The sequence below is a fragment of the Mercenaria mercenaria genome, chromosome 19 (assembly GCF_021730395.1).
Source record: "Mercenaria mercenaria strain notata chromosome 19, MADL_Memer_1, whole genome shotgun sequence".
Classification (NCBI taxonomy): domain Eukaryota; kingdom Metazoa; phylum Mollusca; class Bivalvia; order Venerida; family Veneridae; genus Mercenaria; species Mercenaria mercenaria.
In genome coordinates this window covers 30488407-30499779 of record NC_069379.1, presented here as the reverse complement: position 1 = coordinate 30499779, position 11373 = coordinate 30488407, and the positions used below count along the sequence as shown (strand labels likewise).

Sequence of the window (11373 nt, the reverse complement as noted above, 5' to 3'; positions counted from 1 at the left end):
ATGCAGTTTATAAATTAAGTACAGTGTTTGTTTATTATAGTGTCATCCCTACTGAAAGAACCAGCCAAGTTGGCTTATGAAACACATTTATACATTGAACAGCATTACTTCTCGATTCCTATTTTTTCAATGCCAGGCACGAGGCAGGAAGGAAATCGATAACCGTTATTTAACTAACGGCTCACCATCGGATCTGTTTTCAGTAACAAGACCCGCCTCTGACAGGGCTCAAACCTTCGACCTCCCAATTGCAGGGCAGGTGTCTTACCCATTAGGCCAACGCACCTTACCTTAGATGTTGTAAATCTCGATTGAAATGTTGCAGTAGCATTATATATTGTTCAAAATATCTTTGACATCTGAAAATGAGTGTAATTTTGCAACTGTAAATTGTTGTATTACAGTTGTTCTACTAGTGTTGTGTTGTGTTGTTTGTTTGTTTGTTAGCTTTGGGTTTATCGCCGGCTTTCAGGAGTATTTCGGTCATGTAACGGCGGGCAGTTAACAGTGTTTCTGGATTCTGTACCAGTACAAACCTGTTCTCCGCAAGTAACTGCCAACTTCCCCACATGAATCAGAGGTGGAGGAGTAATGATTTCAAACACAATGTCGTTTATCAAATAGTCACGGAGAACATATGCCCAACCCGAGGATCGAACTCACGACCTCGCGATCAGTAGACCGACGTTCTACCTACTTAGCTAAGTGTGCGGGTTGTGTTGAATATCACTGAGGATTCATCACAAAATTTAACTGATTTTGTTTCTACAATTAAGAATATCAATGATGTTATAGATAACGATCGAAGTTTGATTTATTACTGTGAGCTGATCAAATCCTTTAACGGACGCAAGCGTACCAAATTGAATGTATTATTCAAACATAAATGTTTCCAGTGATGTAACTACACCTGGGCGAACTTATAACATCTTTCTGTGTAGGTTACAGAAAATGTCATTCAAAATATCAAGTATCATAAAAAAGTACCAATAATACGGCTTAAAGTTGGGGGTATGGACATCTTAAGTATAATTTGCCCTATTAAAAGATTCTGATGTATCATATAACGCATGTGTTAGAAATTTAGTACCAAATTCATAAAATCTGCATTTTTAAGAAAACCGCGGAATAGACAGTTAAAGGGAACATAACTGATGCTTAACCCTTACGGAAGAGGCTGAGTGCTCAGAGATGGATATCATAACGCCTATCATCAAAATAATAAATGAAAGGGAGGGTGGGGGTGGGGGGGGGGGGGGGCGGGGGGGGTGAAACACAGCTTAATATTCGAAATAAAATTTTCTCTTGCAAACGCTTTGTAGAGTTTTCGTTAGTATTTCAATAGGTTACACAGGGTAGGAAAAAATCATAGCATTTAGCGTTATTTCAATAATATACTTAGAATTCATATTTACCATGACGATATCTATGAATCTTATTGTCTCTAGTTTGATGTAGTCAACGGTCGTGTCAATTTTACTCTCATTCCTCAGACAATAAGGTCCCTATGTAGTAATCTACATCAATGAAAAATGTATCAATACAAGCTATAAGGAGATAATTTAGAAGAATATAATGTAAGGACGCAAAATAACAGCAATTTTGTTTTTACTGAGTCTTGATGAGGTACACATTCTCGGACAAAAATTCAATACATTATTTCCGTAGGTGCTATTTCTTGAAAATGTTAAAGCCGTTTAGGATATAACATGTAAATAAATCATGTGTTACTCCGCACATTAGTAAAAATAGACATAGTTCAGACGTAAAACATTATTTATTCGTATAAAACTGTAAGATGCAAAAAGAGGAAATATTTAGGCGTATATCAAATCCGAATACCATAAACTGCAAGTCATAAACACTGTTCGCTTCAGTCAAACAATCGAATATATTTTAACATCTAATGTCTATAGTATACATTTCTTCCGGGTTGATATTTATTTTTCAAACCACATGTAGTTCCGCTTCAGTACTTTTGAATGATTAATGCAGAATAGTATGTAAACTTGTAAAATAGTTAGACTTTATTTTGTCACGTAAGATGTAAGTTTCATTTTATTCAGTTATCGTTTATCAGTTTTACCTTTAAAAGTTGTTGATGTGTTCTTTAGTGATCATTTATTTATTTCAAGGTTAATAGTAATTGAAACAATTATTTTGGACACAAAACAATCATTCATGTGCGTTTACATTTATGATTACCATTTTGGAATTATTATTTACTGTATAGCTACTCTCCAACATACAAGCTTCATAGGTATTTATGTTTTTTTCTCTCTTTTATTTTCTTTTTGCTCATTAAACATCATATAATTATTGACATATTTGCTTTGCTAGTTGATGTAGGATTACATATATATCACATCTTGTATTGCACCGTTGCAGTTTGGATCAGGTTCGATTATTTATTTTCTTAGCCGCCGGAAAACTTGGACCGGATAGTTAAATTTTTCTTTGGAACTAGGGTTAGATTATTTATTTCAAAGTTTAAAAATGTAGCAAGTTTTGGATCCCTTTCCAATCATAAATTATACACATAAATTATATGACAAGAACATACTACGGCGTAGACTGCTAGACATTTTCACCCAAAGATGATAAGTTAAGATTGATAAGATGACAAATAGAAGCTACACAATTAAGCAGATCCTAGGGTACTTTGCCAAGTGAAGAAATAATAGGATTTATAAGATACGGAAGAGAATGAGAAAGAAAATGCACGCGAAGCGAGCAAAATACAATTGAAAAATTTAAAATTCTATTTTATATTTGAGTTTAAGTCAGTTTATAAAATCTTCTTTAAAAGTAAATTTGGTTAGGAGCTTGCAGAATATGACATTATTATAGTTATTGCGAGGCCACAATTTTTATTTCCTTTCTCTGCCTTCTTGAAAATTGGGTTGTGCCCTTAAGCAAATTTGCTATGACTGCATCCAAGTCAGTCAGGCAGGATGGAAACAGCCGATTCTGCATCCTCTATCAATTGATTTAAATTTCTCGGAAGGCCTGTAAGGTAAACCTAATGGATGTGTATCTTGTACGATAAATGTGCTGTATTGCAATAAAAATTTTACATTTCGAAACGTTGTTTGATATCCAGACGCAGTAGGCAGCTCTATGATGCTAATCATTTTGTTAAGTGTTCATGTGCTACAATTTAAATCTAATATAGTGCTTGATCTTCAGTATATTTAGTGTTCAGCCTATGGATTATTTTCAGGAGACATACAGGTAATAAAGTAAATGCATAGAATCCGTATTAAACAACATTTCAAAAGCAGAATTAAAATTCAATTAAATTTTATTTCCATAAAGATAAAACGATTTTTTTGTGAGTGAATGACGAGTTGTTGTATGTTTTAGCGGATGGCCGAGATACGCTTTGGTAGATATACTGATGTGTGTCTGAATTAAGTGTATATGATTTTGCTTTATCAATGCTTACCCGACAAATGCTGAATAATACTTTGTTCCTGATAACTAGAAGTATAATTTATCCAACACATATACTACATGTAATATCTTTTCTCATAGAAAGACTACGGAGCAGCCCGCCATTCATTAAATAAAAATATTTTTCAAAGGATGTACCCTAAAATAGGGACACATATACATTGTATATTGTAATTTGCGCATCATCAGGAAGAATGTTATTTGATTGCCCACCCTGTCGTTTCTACGTAAATAATGCAGTTACTGCTGGACATTCTTTTTATATCTAACAGTAGTTGCAATTTGATCAGAAAACTTTCAATACCGAGATATACCGGTTATGCCGTAATATACCATGATATACCGTGACATACCGTAATATACTATGACATATCTTGCTATACTGGATATACCGTAATATACCGTGATATACCGGAAATACAATGACATAACGTGATATACCGGTTATTCCATGACATACTGTGACATACTAGATATACAATGACATACCGTGAAGTACTGGATATACCACGACATACCATATACCATGGCATACCGTTATATGCCGGATATACCATGGCATACTATTTTATACCCAGATTTATAATAACTTTTAATGTAAGCTTCTATAAATCTTCTATAAAACCTTAAATTAAAAAATATAAAGGTTATTCAATGTAAAGTAATGTCATTTTATTTGTATCTGTTGTGTATGCGTAAAATCAACTCTTACAAACGGAAATCTCTTTAACTGTTATCTGAAAACTGTATTCAAAAATTATTGTTTGGACACGATTTTGTGCAAACACAAACATACAATGTACACATGCACGAATACATGCACGCACTCACACATTGACAGGCGTAACATTATGCCCCCTCTCTCCGACCCCTCTCGCTACAGTTTTAATGGCCGACTTATTTGGAATTGGTCAAAATAGAAAATTAATCAGAACAATTATGGATCTGTTACTTTTTGCTTTGGGCAGATTTGGCTGGCGTACACCGGAGAACTGGTGAGAACCTTTTCCCTGCCGCTCACGTGACCGGCCTTTCCCGGCTTTGGTGAAACTTTTTGGCTAATATTAACACAATACCTGGATATTTTCTAATAAGATAAGCGTAACATTGTATTTAATCTTTGAAATAGGCACATAGCAACTGCGGTCCGTTTTTGTCTGTCGTTTTATTTTGATATATTAACGCTTCAGTGCGTTGCTTTATTACATCCCTTTAATTTACTGTTTTGCCTGTATAAGTTCGTTGTTTTATTTTCGTTTTAATGTAAGGTATCATATATAAGAAACGGTGCAATGTCGCTGAAATTTAATATTTTTTGCAAAGAATTATGAATGAACTGTATATAGATTGCATTTTAGAATTGTTACTTCCGCAATCATTTTTATTGATAAACTAACAGAAACAGTATAATAACTTCATTGAAAACGGATGGAAGAATACAAATATTATGCATAATCATCTAAGAATAATAAATTACAGCACCATAAACTTTGCATTGACGATACCGCTGCTGATTTATCACATCGACTCATTTACGCTAGTTGGATTTAATAGGTAAACGTTTTGAGTTTCAAATTGACATAATTATGTATGTTATGTCATGTGAAATAAATACTATAACAAATGTTAACCAAGCTAGTATGAACTGAAACAATTAAATACTGTATTTTGTGTTGTGCGTTGCCCTCACAAAATTTTTTACCCTATTTCAACATCCCCCTTTCCCATTTTTCAAATTATTTGCGCATTTTTAAAAAGTAACAAAGCTAAATGGGTTAGAATTGATATTTTTCGTCTAGACTTCATTAATTTTAGTGATTTCATGGTTACTTGTACATATAGCAGCCTACTTAGCGAAATTGAGAAAACGTGCGTGTTTGTGTTCTGGAACATAACGCAGGTTTGATGGTCCATCCCATAAGGTTTTAACTTTTATGTTTACTAATAACACTTGAAACAGCTGTCAAAATAGATGCTTTACGTAATTACATGGTAGGAAAAATCACTATTTTCAGTTCTGGACATGAACATATACAGTTAAAGCCAATAGAGGGAGAAATAAATATATTAGATTCAATAACACTTTCGACTATCAAAGTTTATTATTTAAACCTTTGAAAAATATTACAAAAATCAAATACAGAAAACACGATTTAGCAACAAAAAAAAATGTTCAAAACATCAAACACAAACAAAGTCATTACGATCATTTAAGATAATATTCTGAATATTTTGAATTTCCGAGTGGATTTATTTGAGAATAGTAGCGAAAATAAAACTTTCGAAAATATATCCTTCTCTACAATATATCATTTTCTTTTCCTTTTTTTGCGAAATAAACAAAACATTTACATTGCATATTATTATTATTATTAATAGTTTTATGGTGTTTTTAGTTTGCTGGTCAGTTTGACAGAAGCCAAACATAGATAAGTTATTAACTTCAAAGGTTTCAATAACGAGCAATGTCGCTATCGTTTGTGGAAACACCAAGATCCTTTCTACAATACAATTTTCATAAAAGGTTTTATATAACAGTTTTTCTTATATGCTTTTAAACTTCCATTTTGTCATAGAGACAAATGTTGTTTGGTTATTACTCTACCATAGTGACTTTGATTTTCTTTATTTGCAGGATCATGTTTTTGTTACCTTTTCCTTACGAAAATTGAAATTGTTTTCATTGGTGTTATGCAGTTCATAAAATCTTATGCAACAGCTGAAAATACAATAAAATCCAGATGCGATTACCATTCAAACCAAAAATGTACGTTCGTTTCTTTAAAACGGTATTTATATATGCATGTTACAACTGTACACTATTGTTATTTCAACAATATATATACAATCATCGATCGAAGTTCCGGTCGAACTTCCACAGGTAGCGGGTACGAATCCCGAGGAGAGCGAACTTTGAACGCGAACTCAATAATATCCGACCTCAGTGTGTCCTTTTCAGAGCTCCAGGAAACAGTCATTGATAATACGTGTTTCAGCAATTATAGTAACATCTGATGTTGGTAAGGTAACCTATGCAATAGCAAACCCTCCTTCTTTATTTTTGATTTCTGGGGGCTTTCAGAAAACCTGCCTTAAATTTATTCGGTAGGCAGATGAGTTTGCTTATAAACGCAGTAAAGGTTTCAATATGATATATTAATAAAATTTTGTGTGACAAAAAGGATTTAAAAATAATCTAGGCTTCACAAGGGACATGCCGCTTTAAACTGCATATTGGTGCCATAAAGCCCGTCCGGTTTAATGAATATTTTCGAAAATAAAATAATAATATTGTGACATTTTTAAACTCTTACATCTTCTCTTTTTAACGCCAGTGTCAAAAATACCTTCGTATAAATTTCTTTAGCTAAAATTGATTGTCCTAAACCAGGAAGTTGTGTTATGAGAATTCGTTTAAACGTTAATCGTAAGTGTTGTATAAACTTTTTCTTTAAACTGCGTCGTCTATATTAGCCTTTCAAGCGTGAAGTGTATGATCTGAAAAGTTATTTCATTTTATTGGGTGTACATAGATTATGCGAGTATAATTGAAAGATCTGTGTTATAATTTTACATACCAAAAAATTATAAAATGTTAGATAACAAGACGCAGTTGCAGAGTCTTGGATAGTAAATATGTTGTTTAGTGTCGATGTGCTTCAGCTTACATCTAACGTAGTGCTTAATCTTGATTATATTAGCGACCAGCCTATGGACTATTTTCAGGGAAATTCCCGGTAATAATGAAAATACATAAACCTTTCTACAGATGCTTTAGAAATTAAGAATGGTGATTTGTTGTATTGTGAAAGGATGGGGGAAAAATTTTTTGTGGACTTTATACAAGCGTGTGACTGAATTAAGTTATTTGATTTTGTGCTTACCCGACAAATGCTGAATAATATTTTTCTCCTTATAGCTAAGAAAAATACTTAATACATCACAAAAAATTACATGTTTCATCTTCCAAATAGTAAGAGTACGAAGCAGTCACATATCTTTCCCTAAAAATTAGATTCAAATGATTTATCTAAAAATAGGGGAAAAAACATATAACATAACTGCATAACTTGACATGTGCATTATTTTAGAATGTTATTGATGTTCGTCTTTTATGTCATCTCTGTGTAAATAATGCAGGTACATGTACTTCTATCAGCTCTTTTTTATCTTACAGAAAGTTGCAATTTTATTTGAAACTGTTTAATACCGTGATTTTACCGCATATACCATGACATACCGTGATAAACCTCATATATACCATGACATACCGTGAATATCCGGATATACCATGCAATAACGTGACATACGGATATACCATGAACATAACCGTTTTATACCTGATTTTACCATGACATAGGTACCCGCTTTGAAAAGAAATATGCACCTGGGGTCTTCCTCCACCACCAAAGCTTGAAAGTCGCTAAATGACCTATAATTGTGTCGGTTTTTGACGTTAAACCCAACAAAATAATACCATGACATAGCGTTTTATACCTGATATAGCATAACATACCGTGATAAACCAGATATTAAATAATATACTGTGATATACCATGACATACCGTTATATACCTGATATACCATGACATAGGTACCCCCTCGTGATGAAATAACGCACGGAGTGGCACCTGGAGTCTTCCTCCACCATCGAAGCTGGAAAGTCGCCATATGACCTATAATATGCCTGATATACCATGACATACCGTGATATACCGGATATTAAATGATATTCGTGCTATACCAGATATAAAATGATATACCGTGATATACCGGATATACCATAGCATACCCATATTCAACGGATATACAAAAACACTTATCTAAAACTTTTACTAAAAGCACACACAAACATAAAAATGTACACATGCAAAAACACATGCACGCACTCACACTTGGACAGTCAAAAGGCATTATGCCCCCCCCTCTCCCAGCCCGCTTCTCTACAATTTTAATGTCAAGTGTCCATATGTTTGTGCAATCTAGAATTATATTCCTTAATATTTTATCTATTCTTTCCGACAGAAAATGTCGAATGTGTTTTTAGCTACAAATAGCTTTATTTCTTACGTTTCTATGTTGCTTAAACTTATTTCTCGGCTGATACATTACCAAAGTGCATATTAAAAGATATCATATCCTGGTTAAACAAAAATTAAAAATGTGCACAGACATCGGGCAACAACAGTGTACGTACAGTAAGATACATAATCCTTATCCCCTTTAAGAAGCATGCAAATATCGTGTAAATAACCCTAAACCTTCCACAAATATCTGAACAGAACATGCATGTCTGTTAGTTTAACCTACTTTCATTTTCATGTAAGTTCGTGGATGACGTCATCAGTTTATGTGCTCTCGAGAATTGTCAAAACGAAAACCGAAGCTGTCAAGTTAAAGTGTAAACAAAGCAAACGAGTTGCTCTTTGGGGTTTTGAAAATGTCATTCTATGGTAATTTAAGGAATTAGAGCAAGGGGCCCATTTGGGGATTTAATACATAAAAAGATAATTTTTTGCATTTTGGGCCTTTTTTCATGTTTCTTACTTGTTTAAACCTCATATTTTGACTTTTTGTTGGTTGTTGATAAAAGTTTTTTATTTTATTTCTGGATTTTCTGTTGACAAATGCGCGCTTACGCCAAAGCGGAAAAATTGTGGGCGTCATATTTGATGGGGAATTCTACGAACCCTTTCACTATTTACGAACTTAGGCTAGACAACGATCTGATATACCATGACATACCGAGAAATACCTGATATACCGTGACAAACCGGATAAACCATGGCATGCCGTGATATACATGAATACAATGGCATACCGGATAGCCACGACATACCGTGATATACTTATATACCATGACTACAGTATATACCGGATATACCATGACATACCGCGATATAGCGGATATTATAATGTCATACCGTGATATACCAGAGAAACCATGGCAACTGGACAAACCATGACATTCCTTGAAAATGCCGGAAAACAGCAATAACATATTGTATGTACCGATATTCCCCGACGTACTGTGAAAACCCCAATATACCATATACCGGAAATGCCATGGTAACCATACATACCTTTTTATACAAGATATACCATGATATACCTTTTTTACCATGACATATCGAATATATCATAAACCATAAATGTGGTATACCGGATATTCCATTGTACTGTGAACTGCAAAATACCATATACCGGAATATCCCATGGGTATACCAATACATAAAAAGGTATAAAAAGATATACCATGGCATACCGTGATATACCTGTACACCATGATATAACGGATAAACAATGACATACCGGGATACACCGGATATCCATGCATGCCGTATTATACGGGAATTCTGTGACATTCCGTTATACCGGATAACCACATACCTGATATACCATGGCATACCGTTAAATACCGGATATACCATGACATAAACCCTGATATACCAGATAAGCCATGACACACCACTATGTACTATGATGTATTATATACTTTTTTGTAAGTTCATATAAAACTTTAACGTTAGACAATATTAAGGTACTTCCGGAAAATGTCAAGTTCCATCATATCATGCGTATAACAACACTTACAAACGGAAAGCTCTTTAACTGCTATCTAAAAAACAGTTATTTAAAATTATCGTTCGGACACGATTTTGTGCATACGCTAAATCATATACAATGTACACATGCAAGAACACATGCACGCACTCACACTTGGACCGACGCCGCCCCATTTCCAACTCAACTCGCTTCAATTTTAATGTCAAGTGTTAATATGTTTGTGAAATCAAAGGTATTAAATTTTCAGTAGTAGTTTTATGTATTCGTTTGGACGGAAATATGTCGAATGTGATCAGCTACAAAAAGCGCTCCGACTTATTTCTCGGCAGATACATTACAGAAAACATGTCTGGTTTCATAACTGGTTGCAAAGTTTTTAAAGTATGCAAAAATGGGCACAAACATTGGGGAAAGTCGAATTACATTTGCGGCGTACACTGTGTTTGCCGCTGACAACCAGTTAGGCTTTTTTTTTTCTTCTCGGCACCGCCTTGGCCTATCTGGCGTACGCCTCTGCGCTCCGTTCTTGCGAGATAGGTTAAGAAGCAGACCATATGTTTTTGCGATATAAATTCGGATATACATTTGGAAATTATGGTAAACGTAGAAACATAACTCAAGAAAAACAGGTCAGAATAAAAAGTCATCACAAATTATGAATCTGTTACTTTTTACTTTTTCGTACACCGGAGCGAACTGGTGAGAACTTCTTTCTTGCCGCTCATGTGACCGGCGTATTCCTGGTTTAGGGAAACTATTTGGCCAATAGCAACACAATACCCGGACCTTTTTTAATTAGACAATCGTACCATTCTATCTAAGCTATGCAACTGCGGAAAAAAAGTTTTTTTATCTGTTCTTTTTTTTTTTTACTAACGCTTACATCTCTTTAATTTATGGCTTTAACTATATTTAATGTTCATTGCTATATTTTCGGTTTTATGGAAGGTATCTGGTATAAGCGGTGCAATGTCGGTGAAATCCATTATTTTGCAAGGAAATGCGAAATATATATATATATATATAAACTAAATAAATCAGCCTGTAATAAAACAACAATTGTATGACTTAAATAAAAATGTAAGTACTTTAAATTATATACTCCCAAGACAGTTGCATGTGTATTAATGCATGTAAACCTTTTTAGTAACAGAGCTGTAAAGAGGAAAGTATATTTCCCTTTGATCATGTTTATTCTATTCTCCTAACCATGTCTTAGTACGTTAAGTCAGTTTGATTCGTCTTCTCATTGCAGAAGGATTCTCCGAGCAAAATAGTAAATCTAGTAACAATTGACAACCTAGCTAAAATATTAAATGACTGCAAATGAAAGTCGAAAGCGTTGGCACA

The 11373-nt window shown here is 33.9% G+C and overlaps 1 protein-coding gene across 3 annotated transcripts in view; it reads left to right on the top strand.

Annotated features, from left to right (window-relative positions):
* LOC123542313 (receptor-type tyrosine-protein phosphatase epsilon-like) overlaps window positions 1-11373 on the top strand; it is a 113194-nt gene that overhangs the window by 75858 nt on the left and 25963 nt on the right. The window lies entirely within an intron of this gene.